The 9,654-nt window shown below is 31.7% G+C and overlaps 1 long non-coding RNA gene across 1 annotated transcript in view; it reads left to right on the forward strand.

The window, feature by feature from the left end:
* The window catches only part of LOC108586255, a 40,927-nt gene extending 32,866 nt beyond the window's left edge, over nucleotides 1-8,061 (forward strand). Inside the window, exon 3 of the long non-coding RNA XR_001903288.3 lies at nucleotides 8,044-8,061. This is a non-coding gene — a long non-coding RNA (uncharacterized LOC108586255). The remainder of the gene's footprint in view (nucleotides 1-8,043) is intronic.
* The last annotated feature ends 1,593 nt before the right edge of the window (nucleotides 8,062-9,654 follow it).

Here is a 9,654-nt window from a genome sequence, read left to right on the forward strand (position 1 = left end):
TCCGCTTAATACTAATGAAGATGAAATTTCAACATAATATTTGCAGGAAACATCCAAACCACAGCAACTGGTGTGTAATTTATGGGAATTGCTGAAAGTGCTATCAGTCTATTTTCTGTACTATGAAACGTCAGAATTTTCCATAGAGAGATAAAATGTATTTAATGTGGTAATGACAGTATAGATTCATAACCTCTGATAAAGGAAAACTATCTGTTTAACAAAAATGTATAATCCTAGAAGATATCTTTGAAGAGACTGATACAACAGTAATAATTTCAATGATTAGTTTCTACTCTGCTATTTCCAATTATGTAACTTCTTTTTACAATTAATTAGTATACTATTTATACCAACACTACTATACTGCTTTCAAAATGGATGCATAGATTTTAACAAAAGACAGCATACAGTTAAATCATTAAATTCAAGGTAAAATAGCAAGACTCAGATGTTTTGTATTTATGTTTGTGCATCTATATGTGTGTATGTACAATGTAAGGAAATAATTTATAGACCACTATCAAGGGCTAAGTTCTACAAATATGACTTTAGCATTCACTTCACTTCTGGACTCTATTAAATCATTTTCTTATAAGTGTCAACAAGATATAATTATTTAAATGTAACAATGTTTACTAATGTCCCAATGTCATTTTTCTTACATCTGTGAACTTGTTCTTTTAAGAATTCTGCTAGGGCCGGGCGCGGTGGCTCAAGCCTGTAATCCCAGCACTTTGGGAGGCCGAGACGGGCGGATCATGAGGTCAGGAGACCGAGACCATCCTGGCTAATACGGTGAAACCCCGTCTCTACTAAAAAATACAAAAAACTAGCCGGGCGAGGTGGCAGGCGCCTGTAGTCCCAGCTACTCGGGAGGCTGAGGCAGGAGAATGAAGTGAACCCGGGAGGCGGAGCTTGCAGTGAGCTGAGATCCGGCCATTGCACTCCTGCCTGGGCGACAGAGCGAGACTCCGTCTCAAAAAAAAAATAAATAAATAAATAAATAATAAAAAATAAAAAAAAATAAAATAAAAATTCTGCTAAATAAGCAGAGGTAGAAAAGGCACATTTGTTTAAGCTTAGACTCCCTTTTAATTGCCCTACCTCATAAATCAAGAACGTAGCAAACTTGGAAAAGAACTTTTTCCTTTTAACATCCATAGCCTTTATGTATCTCTGAGCAATTTCAAATGGTTAGAAAGCTGTCTGCATCAATTCATAGCTAATATGTTACCATAGCATAATCTTGACTTGAGAAGATATTCTCCTCCTTGAGGTTGCTCCAGGAAAAGCAAGAGAGAAACATGATATGCAGCAAACCTCCATTAGAAAATGCGGACCAATCTGCGTCCTTTTTAAGTTTTCATTTCTCTCTTTGACTCTTCATGTAAAGCTGAGGTAAATAAAAGTTATCTGTGCTAGGCCGGGCGCGGTGGCTCAGGGCTGTAATCCCGGCATCTTGGGAGGCCGAGGCGGGAGGATCACGAGGTCAGGAAATCGAGACCATCCTGGCTAACACGGTGAAACCCCGTCTCTATTAAAAATACAAAAATTTACCCGGGCGTAGTGGTAGGCGCCTGTAGTCCCAGCTACTCAGGAGGTTGAGGCAGGAGAATGGCGTGAATCCGGGAGGCGGAGCTTGCAGTGAGCCGAAATCACGCCACTGCACTCCAGCCTGGGAGACAGAGAGAGACTCTGTCTCAAAAAAAAAAAGTTACATGTGCTAATTTAAAGCTTCTCAAGTAGGGAAGTCATTTATAGCTGTCTAAGCATGGGACATATACATTAAATGTTTTAATACTGACAAAAATTTAAAATAGTAACTTGTATTAGACAAAAAAAATAAAATAAAATTTGTACTTAAGGGGTGACAAGATGTTAACCTAAATGTATAGCAATTTAGGTTAACATTGCTATACATTTAGGTTAACATCTTGTCACTTGTTAAATAAAAAATTTAATTAATTTCTTTTACTCTTAAGATAAAAATAAAACCATTCACATAGATAATGACTTTTAGTCCCATGTTATTCAAAATGGATACAATTGCAATCTCTTATTAAATATTTCAATGCTAGCTGTAAATAAAATCTATCTAGTGAAAATACAATGAAATAATAAAACAAATGAGGATGAATACAGAAAATTAGGGTTATCTTGTCGTTGTTGACAGGACATTTTTATACATGTTTTAACAATTCAGAAAATGATGATGATTTAAGTACAACTTAATTGATTAAGGCAAATTTCAATTAATTTTTCTCTTCTGTATACCATACTGTGTTTTTTTAAAGATATAGAATATATTTATTTCTATGTGTTCAAATTAACAGAGAACTTAGTATTAACAAGTAAACTCAAGACTTTGTGGCTGATATTCAGTTTCATGCAAAAATATGTAATACTTTTTAAATTTTATAAAAAATATTCATACAATTTGATACAGACACAATAATTGTTGACTTTTCCAACAAAATTGTAGCATTGCAGATGACTCCCGGTAGACAAAATATATAAGCTAGAAAACTGAATAAGAGATGTGAAAAATAAGTATTTTTTCTAAAGAAAGCAACAATATATGTTAGAACATTTAACCTTAATTTTAAATTCTTTAGAGGAAAAGGATAGCATTAGATCATATTTATCAATAACATATACAGTTTAATATTATCTAGTATTCTGTACTATTAAAGTACTCTTTCAGTAAGCAGTTATTCATGACTCAATTGAAATGCATTTACTTTTAAATAGATTCTCATATGAAACTCGTATGAAAGTATTATAATTTTAAGCGCTTACTCAGCATACTTAGCCAGTTCTCACTTCATAATTAAAATTGTAATGTCCTAATTTATGCTTGATTTATTTTTTGGCTTATCTCTTTTTTTTTTTTTCACCCTACAATTCAGGTTCTCTCAAACTTTATTGTGCATAAAACTTTCTAGGGAGCTTGTTAAAAATAAAGTTTTCTAGTCCCTTTCCACAGATTTTCTGATTTAGTAGGTTTGGGGCAGAGGCAAAGAATTTTCATTTTTAACAAGCATATCAGGTAATTATTATAGATACGATTCCTGGACCACAATTTTAGTAATACTCTTTATCGTAACTATTCATACTCATTCTTTTAAACCTGTAGCTGAATTTCAAATCTGTTCTTTCCTTTTGCTTTTGTCTGTCTGTTTCCTCTTTCTTTTTGTCTCTGCCAGTTTCTTTTTTTCTCTTCAATAAATTAAACTTAGAAGAATTGTGGCAAAAAATAAAATAACTTGTTGAAGTGATTGTATAAGGATTTTTTTTGAAAATGTCTACCTCACTGTCTTAAAGCCATAATGATAACTCAATAAATGTTATTTTAATCATTGTAATTATGTTTTCAGGTCCCTTGGTTGCATTGTTTTAATTATAACCTAATATTTATTACTCACATCTCTTTCATTTTGTTGTTCGGATTCGGACTTTAAAAAAAGGGAACTTTTGTAATTGTATCTCCTATTTGTAAAATAGTATCTACTATAACATAAAATTACTGTATTTTATCAAATTGATGGTACCATTATTTTAGTGTATTACTAATATGGAAACAAATACTGCAATTAAATTATAATTCAATGTGTTTTATTTATTGATTTGAATTTTAGATACATGAAAATTAAAAACATGCATCTTAGAATTCTGGAAACATGCTAATTTAGTAAATAATATTGTAATTGGTTCTTAAGAATTTTTTATTTTTTAACTTGCAAACATGCGCGTTAAGCATTTCAGCATCAATTTTGTGGTGGCTGAGATCATGTATTATTCTTTTGGAATTATTCTCCTAAAGCTTTAAAGTTATACTTATATTCATTGCGTCTCCTGTTGACTTATTCTATAATCAATCTCCTGTCAATTATAGCTTATTCAAGCAACTTTTCTATAATAATCAAGATCATTTTATTTCAAATACTTCAGACTGCAGATAATAGGGAAGTTGAAAGAGACTGGGTTATGCATCCATTTAGTTCCTTTTTTTGACTGGTAACTAGGTGTTTAACTTAGTATCTGTGAAGCTTAGTTGTTTTTAACAGTAATACATACAAAAGCCTTTGCATAATATAGTTTGAATTACTTTTAAATATCTTCTCGATACCAACTATTTTTGACTTATATGCACTTGAGATATATAATTTTAAAATGGTATCCTTCAATACGAATTGAATTGAAATCACCAGCTAAGCATTTTCTACCTATAATACTCATTTCAATTTCTCTCCCAAATATACTGATGGGAGTAGATCAAAACAGAGGGATAGAGATGTTTGCTCTCAGACACTTCTTTAGCTCCCTGATGATGTGTAGCCCTGAGGCCAGGATAGCATTTCCACTCATGCATTCCTTTTTCCTTACACTGAATGCATCTTTATAAGGTGCATGCTTATATTTACTTGGGTTCAGCACTGTTCCAGCCAGTGGGAATACAGCAAAGATAAGTAGAGAGATGGACTTTAATGCCATGGAACCTTCACATTAACTGTGCTCTGGACATGTTGGCAGAAAGTTGGACTCTGAAGTTAGTGCTGTGCTGGAGCTCGCCTGTAGCAGCTCATGAGAACAAGTTGTTAAATATTCAGGAATTGTTAACCTTTTAGGAATTTTGCAGATCTATTGATGTCATGTTATTTGAAATCAACGATGGTGGAAATATTTACATAATAGAAATCAACAAAGGTGAACATAAAAATTTTGTTTTGTTCCACAAGAGTTGGTCTTTAATATTTGTTATCATGCCCCTCTTTGTAACATAAGATAAGGACACTCCATGTATTTAGAAGTTGGAAGAGGTATCCATGAAAATCTCCTGAATGAAGTGTTGTTTAAATCGAGTAGTGACAGGAAGACAAAATAGATTTTCATGGGGAGAGAAGGGTTAAATAGCATAAACACAAAAACACATAGAAAGGGTATGAGACATTGAATGTAATGAAATAAGTTCAAATTTGGCTTAAATTTTAAAAAGAAACAGTAGAAAGACAGAAATTTAAGATGTGGAAATGAGGTGAACAATTATGTAAAAACTTCTGAATCATGTAAACATCTTGACTTCTATTTCAAAGGCAATGGAATATAATGCAGGTTAATTTAATGATACCCGCATTAAAAAATAAATTTATCTGTTTTTTTGCAGAATAAATCGAAGAAAAATAAAAGTTCTAAGTAACTGGATGCATTTTTATTTCCTTAGTTAGGGAGAGAGATGATTTTTGGTTCATATTACAGTGTCAATAGAGATGAAGAGAATTTGATATAAAGCAGAGCTGTTTCGTGAAACATTGACATGATTTTTAAATAACGATATGTGAAGCAACAACAGCAAATGGAGAAATTATTACTTATCAATTTCATACTTAATCAAATCACTCATTTAGTGAGTGTTATTGAGACATGAGGCACACAGAGGCAAAAGGGGGAACTAAGAAAGATTTAGAAATACCCATTTCATATGTTTAAAGTCCCTGTACAAGTAACATTTTCACAGAGACATTGAGAAGGTAGTTAGATGAGAATCTGTAGGCCAGAAGGAATTTGAAGTGTGAAGATATCCATTTGTGAGTGATGAAAAGAGCATGCAGCCATATAGTAGAATAACATAGAAGATACTTTAGAAAGCTTGTCTCATATATCTATTTTTATGTAGCAAGCCACCTTAAAACTAAATAGTTTAAAAAATTAACAACAGTTTTGTTTACTTTCATTTGGATCAACAATTTAGATTGGGTTCATGGGGTGGTTCTTCGGTTGCTTTCAACTTAGATCACTCAACATGTTGTCTTGGGCTAAGTGCTGTAAAATAGCCTTTCTCACATGATTGATACTTAGTGCTAGCTGTTTTCCAGGTCACGCATTTCCATCAGGCTAGTTTGGGATTCGTCACACGGAGACTTCATTCCCACACCAGCAAAAAGCAGAGTAATCCTCTATGGCCAAGCCTTTCAAGGCTTTGCTTACATCATATTTGCCAATATCCCAATCACTGAGGAAAGCAATAAACCCCATCTTAGTCAATGTGAGAAGGAAGAATATTGGGTATGGATAGAAGGACACAGGACTCACTGGGGGTTACTTCTGTAACAATCTACAAGAAACTTCAATGGTCAAGTGGAAGACAAACTAGTAAAGAAGATGGAAAGGGGACAGCTAGAATATTGATAAGAGGAAAAATAGCAAAAAGAACTAATGCAAATGACAAAGAAAGTGAGAATGACAGAGAACTTTTAATATAAGAGGAGGTTACATATTTGGTTGCATGGTGTATCTTTATTATTTCTTTCATTCATCGGTTTTATGTCAGGTAGGAGTACATTCCATTGTACCTAATAAAAACAAAACTCTTTTTGTGGCTTAAACACAAGTATATGCTATAACAACATTCTATGAGGTTCAGATACAGGTTGTTCAGCCCTGGTACTGTGGCTCAACAGGAACTAGACTCTTTCTTGCGTCCACCATTTATATTGTCATCTTCCATCTTCATACATGTTGTCTCATTCTTGCAAGATGACTTCTACTATTTCAGGCAGGTAGATGAAGGAAAGGTAAAGAAAAGTAATGGGTTCATTTCAATAAGGTTATGGGAAGGGCTGCTTCTAGCTCTTTCTATTGCCTAGCATCCTATAATGTAGTCACATCTGATTTCATGAAATGAGGAATACTAGAGTATATTTGACTGGTCACAGGGCCGCCATAGAATCAGAGTTCTGCTAACAAGGTTATTCTATATGAAAACTGCAGAATCTGCTGTAAGCTTCTATTTAATTTGACATACACATTAATGCTGTGTTGTTTCTAAGACCCTAGTACTTATGCCATTCATGTGTCTCACCCTTCTTTATTTACACAACACTTACTGATTTTATATACTTTCAGGAATAGATTATCTGACAAAGTAGGGGATTTGTTATTTAGTGATAATAAGAAGTTAACATTTATTGAGCATTTAATTTGTACCCAGCAATGCTGTGTTTACATATTTTACATCAATTAAATCCTATAACAATCTTCTGAAATAAGTACTAATATTGTTATTAAATTTAAAGATAAGGAATTCAAAAGGAAGGCGTTAAGTAATTTACTCAAAATCATGTAATTAATAGGCTTTTAAAATTTCTTACATAAAAATACAAGTTCTTACTGGTATAGTGTATAACACCGCCCACTAGTGTAATAGAAAGTATATATAAAAGAGTACATTCAGTTTAGTATTCATATTTTAACCTAATATGAGCTGTTTAAATAAATACATTTTCCAGTAAAGAAATAGTTTTTAATGTGAAAAATTTCAGCCTCACTGTATCATTTTTAAAACCTTACTTCCTTCTTTGATATTCTGTTCAATTACACTCATCGCATCAAAATATTCTATATGTTAATACTTTTAGATTTCTACTCATGCTTCAATGTTAATAAATTTGTATGTTGCATGTGATTACGAGAGTTTGCTTTCAAAACATCTTAATCATTTTAATTATTATGCCAAATAAACAATGCTATTAAATTTTAATAATCTAATGGGAGATAAAAATAACATTATATAAGAAGCCTTCAATATTTTATCATGTTTCGAATGTAATGAATTTAAAAACTTTAGATATATTCAAATCTCAAGTAATTCCTTTTATATAAAATAATGAGGCCTTAAATTATTAAGCAATATAAGCCTCTTGAGTCCATGACTACTATTTGTTAATAGCCAAAGGCTTATTTAAATATATTTATCTTACACCTACAAAAGAAAAAAGTAATAATATGTTTTTATTGTGCCTTTTCTTCTAAAATATTTTATAAGAAACATCCTGAGAAAGTCTCTCAGGATGGTAGAAAGCATGCATATAATGAGAGAGTCAACTCAGACAAGTATCCTACATTTCTTCAAACTATAAAATAGCTAGTATCCAGAGGACTTGTGCTGAATCAACTTTATTTAAATAGAATATTGCTGCATGTTCACAAGAGAAGGCCATACCTTTTCCTCTGCATAATAATATAAGCCTTTATGTTTTTCAGAAAGAAAATTCTCAGAACATTAAAGAGTGCAGAAACTCTCATTATTCAAGAAGTTAGGTAGAAGAAATGTGATGACTCTGAATTCAATAAAAGGCAAGTTTTATTCCAAACAGTGGATTCATTTTTATTAGGCACTCTATGTTTTTATGGTAATTGCCAGTACAGTTTATGCAAGGAAGTCTGAACTATGGACTAATATAAGTTTCACAATCTTCTGTACAAAGAAAGTAAGGTAAGCCTATCTCATTTGTAAGACTGATAATATGATTTTGTAATCTAATTTTGTCATAATATCCAGTATATAGACTTAAAAGTTGAATGTTTTATGGAATTTCAAAGTTAAATAGATTTGCTATATTAACCACATTTGTGTGCATTCTTAACACCTTTAAAAATTACCATCATCACATTTTATGACCTCTTTAAAAGTTTTATTTAATGCTATTCCTAACTTTCAGGTTAAATGTTTTAAGCATTTGTATATCTGCTGCTACCTCCAGTAAACCTCTTTAAAAATTCTGTTTCATTAAAGTCAATTACATTTCCTTGAGTCAGTTTTTATTGTGCACCTAAAATGTGCCAGGCACTGTTTCTCACAAAAAAGATAAAATGACAGTTTAAATAATCCCCACCATTGATGTGCTCATTGTTTAATCCATCTTTTATAATTAAGTATCATTCATTAAAAAACTACTCTTATTCAATAACTGTATTTGTTTCTAGTTATAACACAAAGTTATTTAAAACAGAATTTTCAAATTTCCAATAATGTCTGTCTTTTTTAAAAGATATGTGGCTGATGGTGTTGCCATGTACGAGCATAAGAAGAGAGGCAGATGTGATGAGTGATGAGGGTTTGTGATGAAGCAAATGACTAGATCATGTCTTATGTTTCATAGTGTAGATTCTGTATTTTAAGTTCAGGAGAAGTTTTTAATAGTTTAAAGAAAGAGAATAACATGATTCAAATTATGTTTATAAAATTATTTAAAAAGAAGGAATAAAAAACTTGGAGCATAAAATAGAAACTCCATATGGAGAAGCTAGAGGAGAAGCAATATCCAAAGACAGTATTTTAAAAATAATAAAAAGCATCATTCCTCAGATTAAAGAATGGGAGTTTGGGTCAAGACAAGTATAGATAAATGTACATCAGCAGATCAATTAGAACATAGGAAATCCTTTTGAAAACAACTAAAATGCACATTATTAGATGGAAAACATACTTCTCAAGGACAAAACTATACACCAGGAAGCAAGAAAATAATACATTTAAAGTGTTGAGAAAATATGCTACCAATCTGTAATCTTATGCCACGATTAACTATTATTTGATTTATACACAATAAAGTATTTTCAGTAAAAAATAACACATAAAACTAAAATAAATGAACTACAAGAACTATAAAAATTGGCATTTCAAAAAGAACAACATTGAATCTATGTAGGAAGAATAAAATGTAAGACAATTTTGAAGAAAACAAATTGCACAATATAGTCATATTTTTTTTTTTTAATTCTGGAGGTGGAATATGTTGTCATTAATTTAACAAACTCAAACATCATACAAGACAGTAGGGAGAAGCAACAGATTTAGACCTTTTTCCATTT

This window comes from Papio anubis, chromosome 5, assembly GCF_008728515.1.
Source record: "Papio anubis isolate 15944 chromosome 5, Panubis1.0, whole genome shotgun sequence".
Lineage (NCBI taxonomy): Eukaryota > Metazoa > Chordata > Mammalia > Primates > Cercopithecidae > Papio > Papio anubis.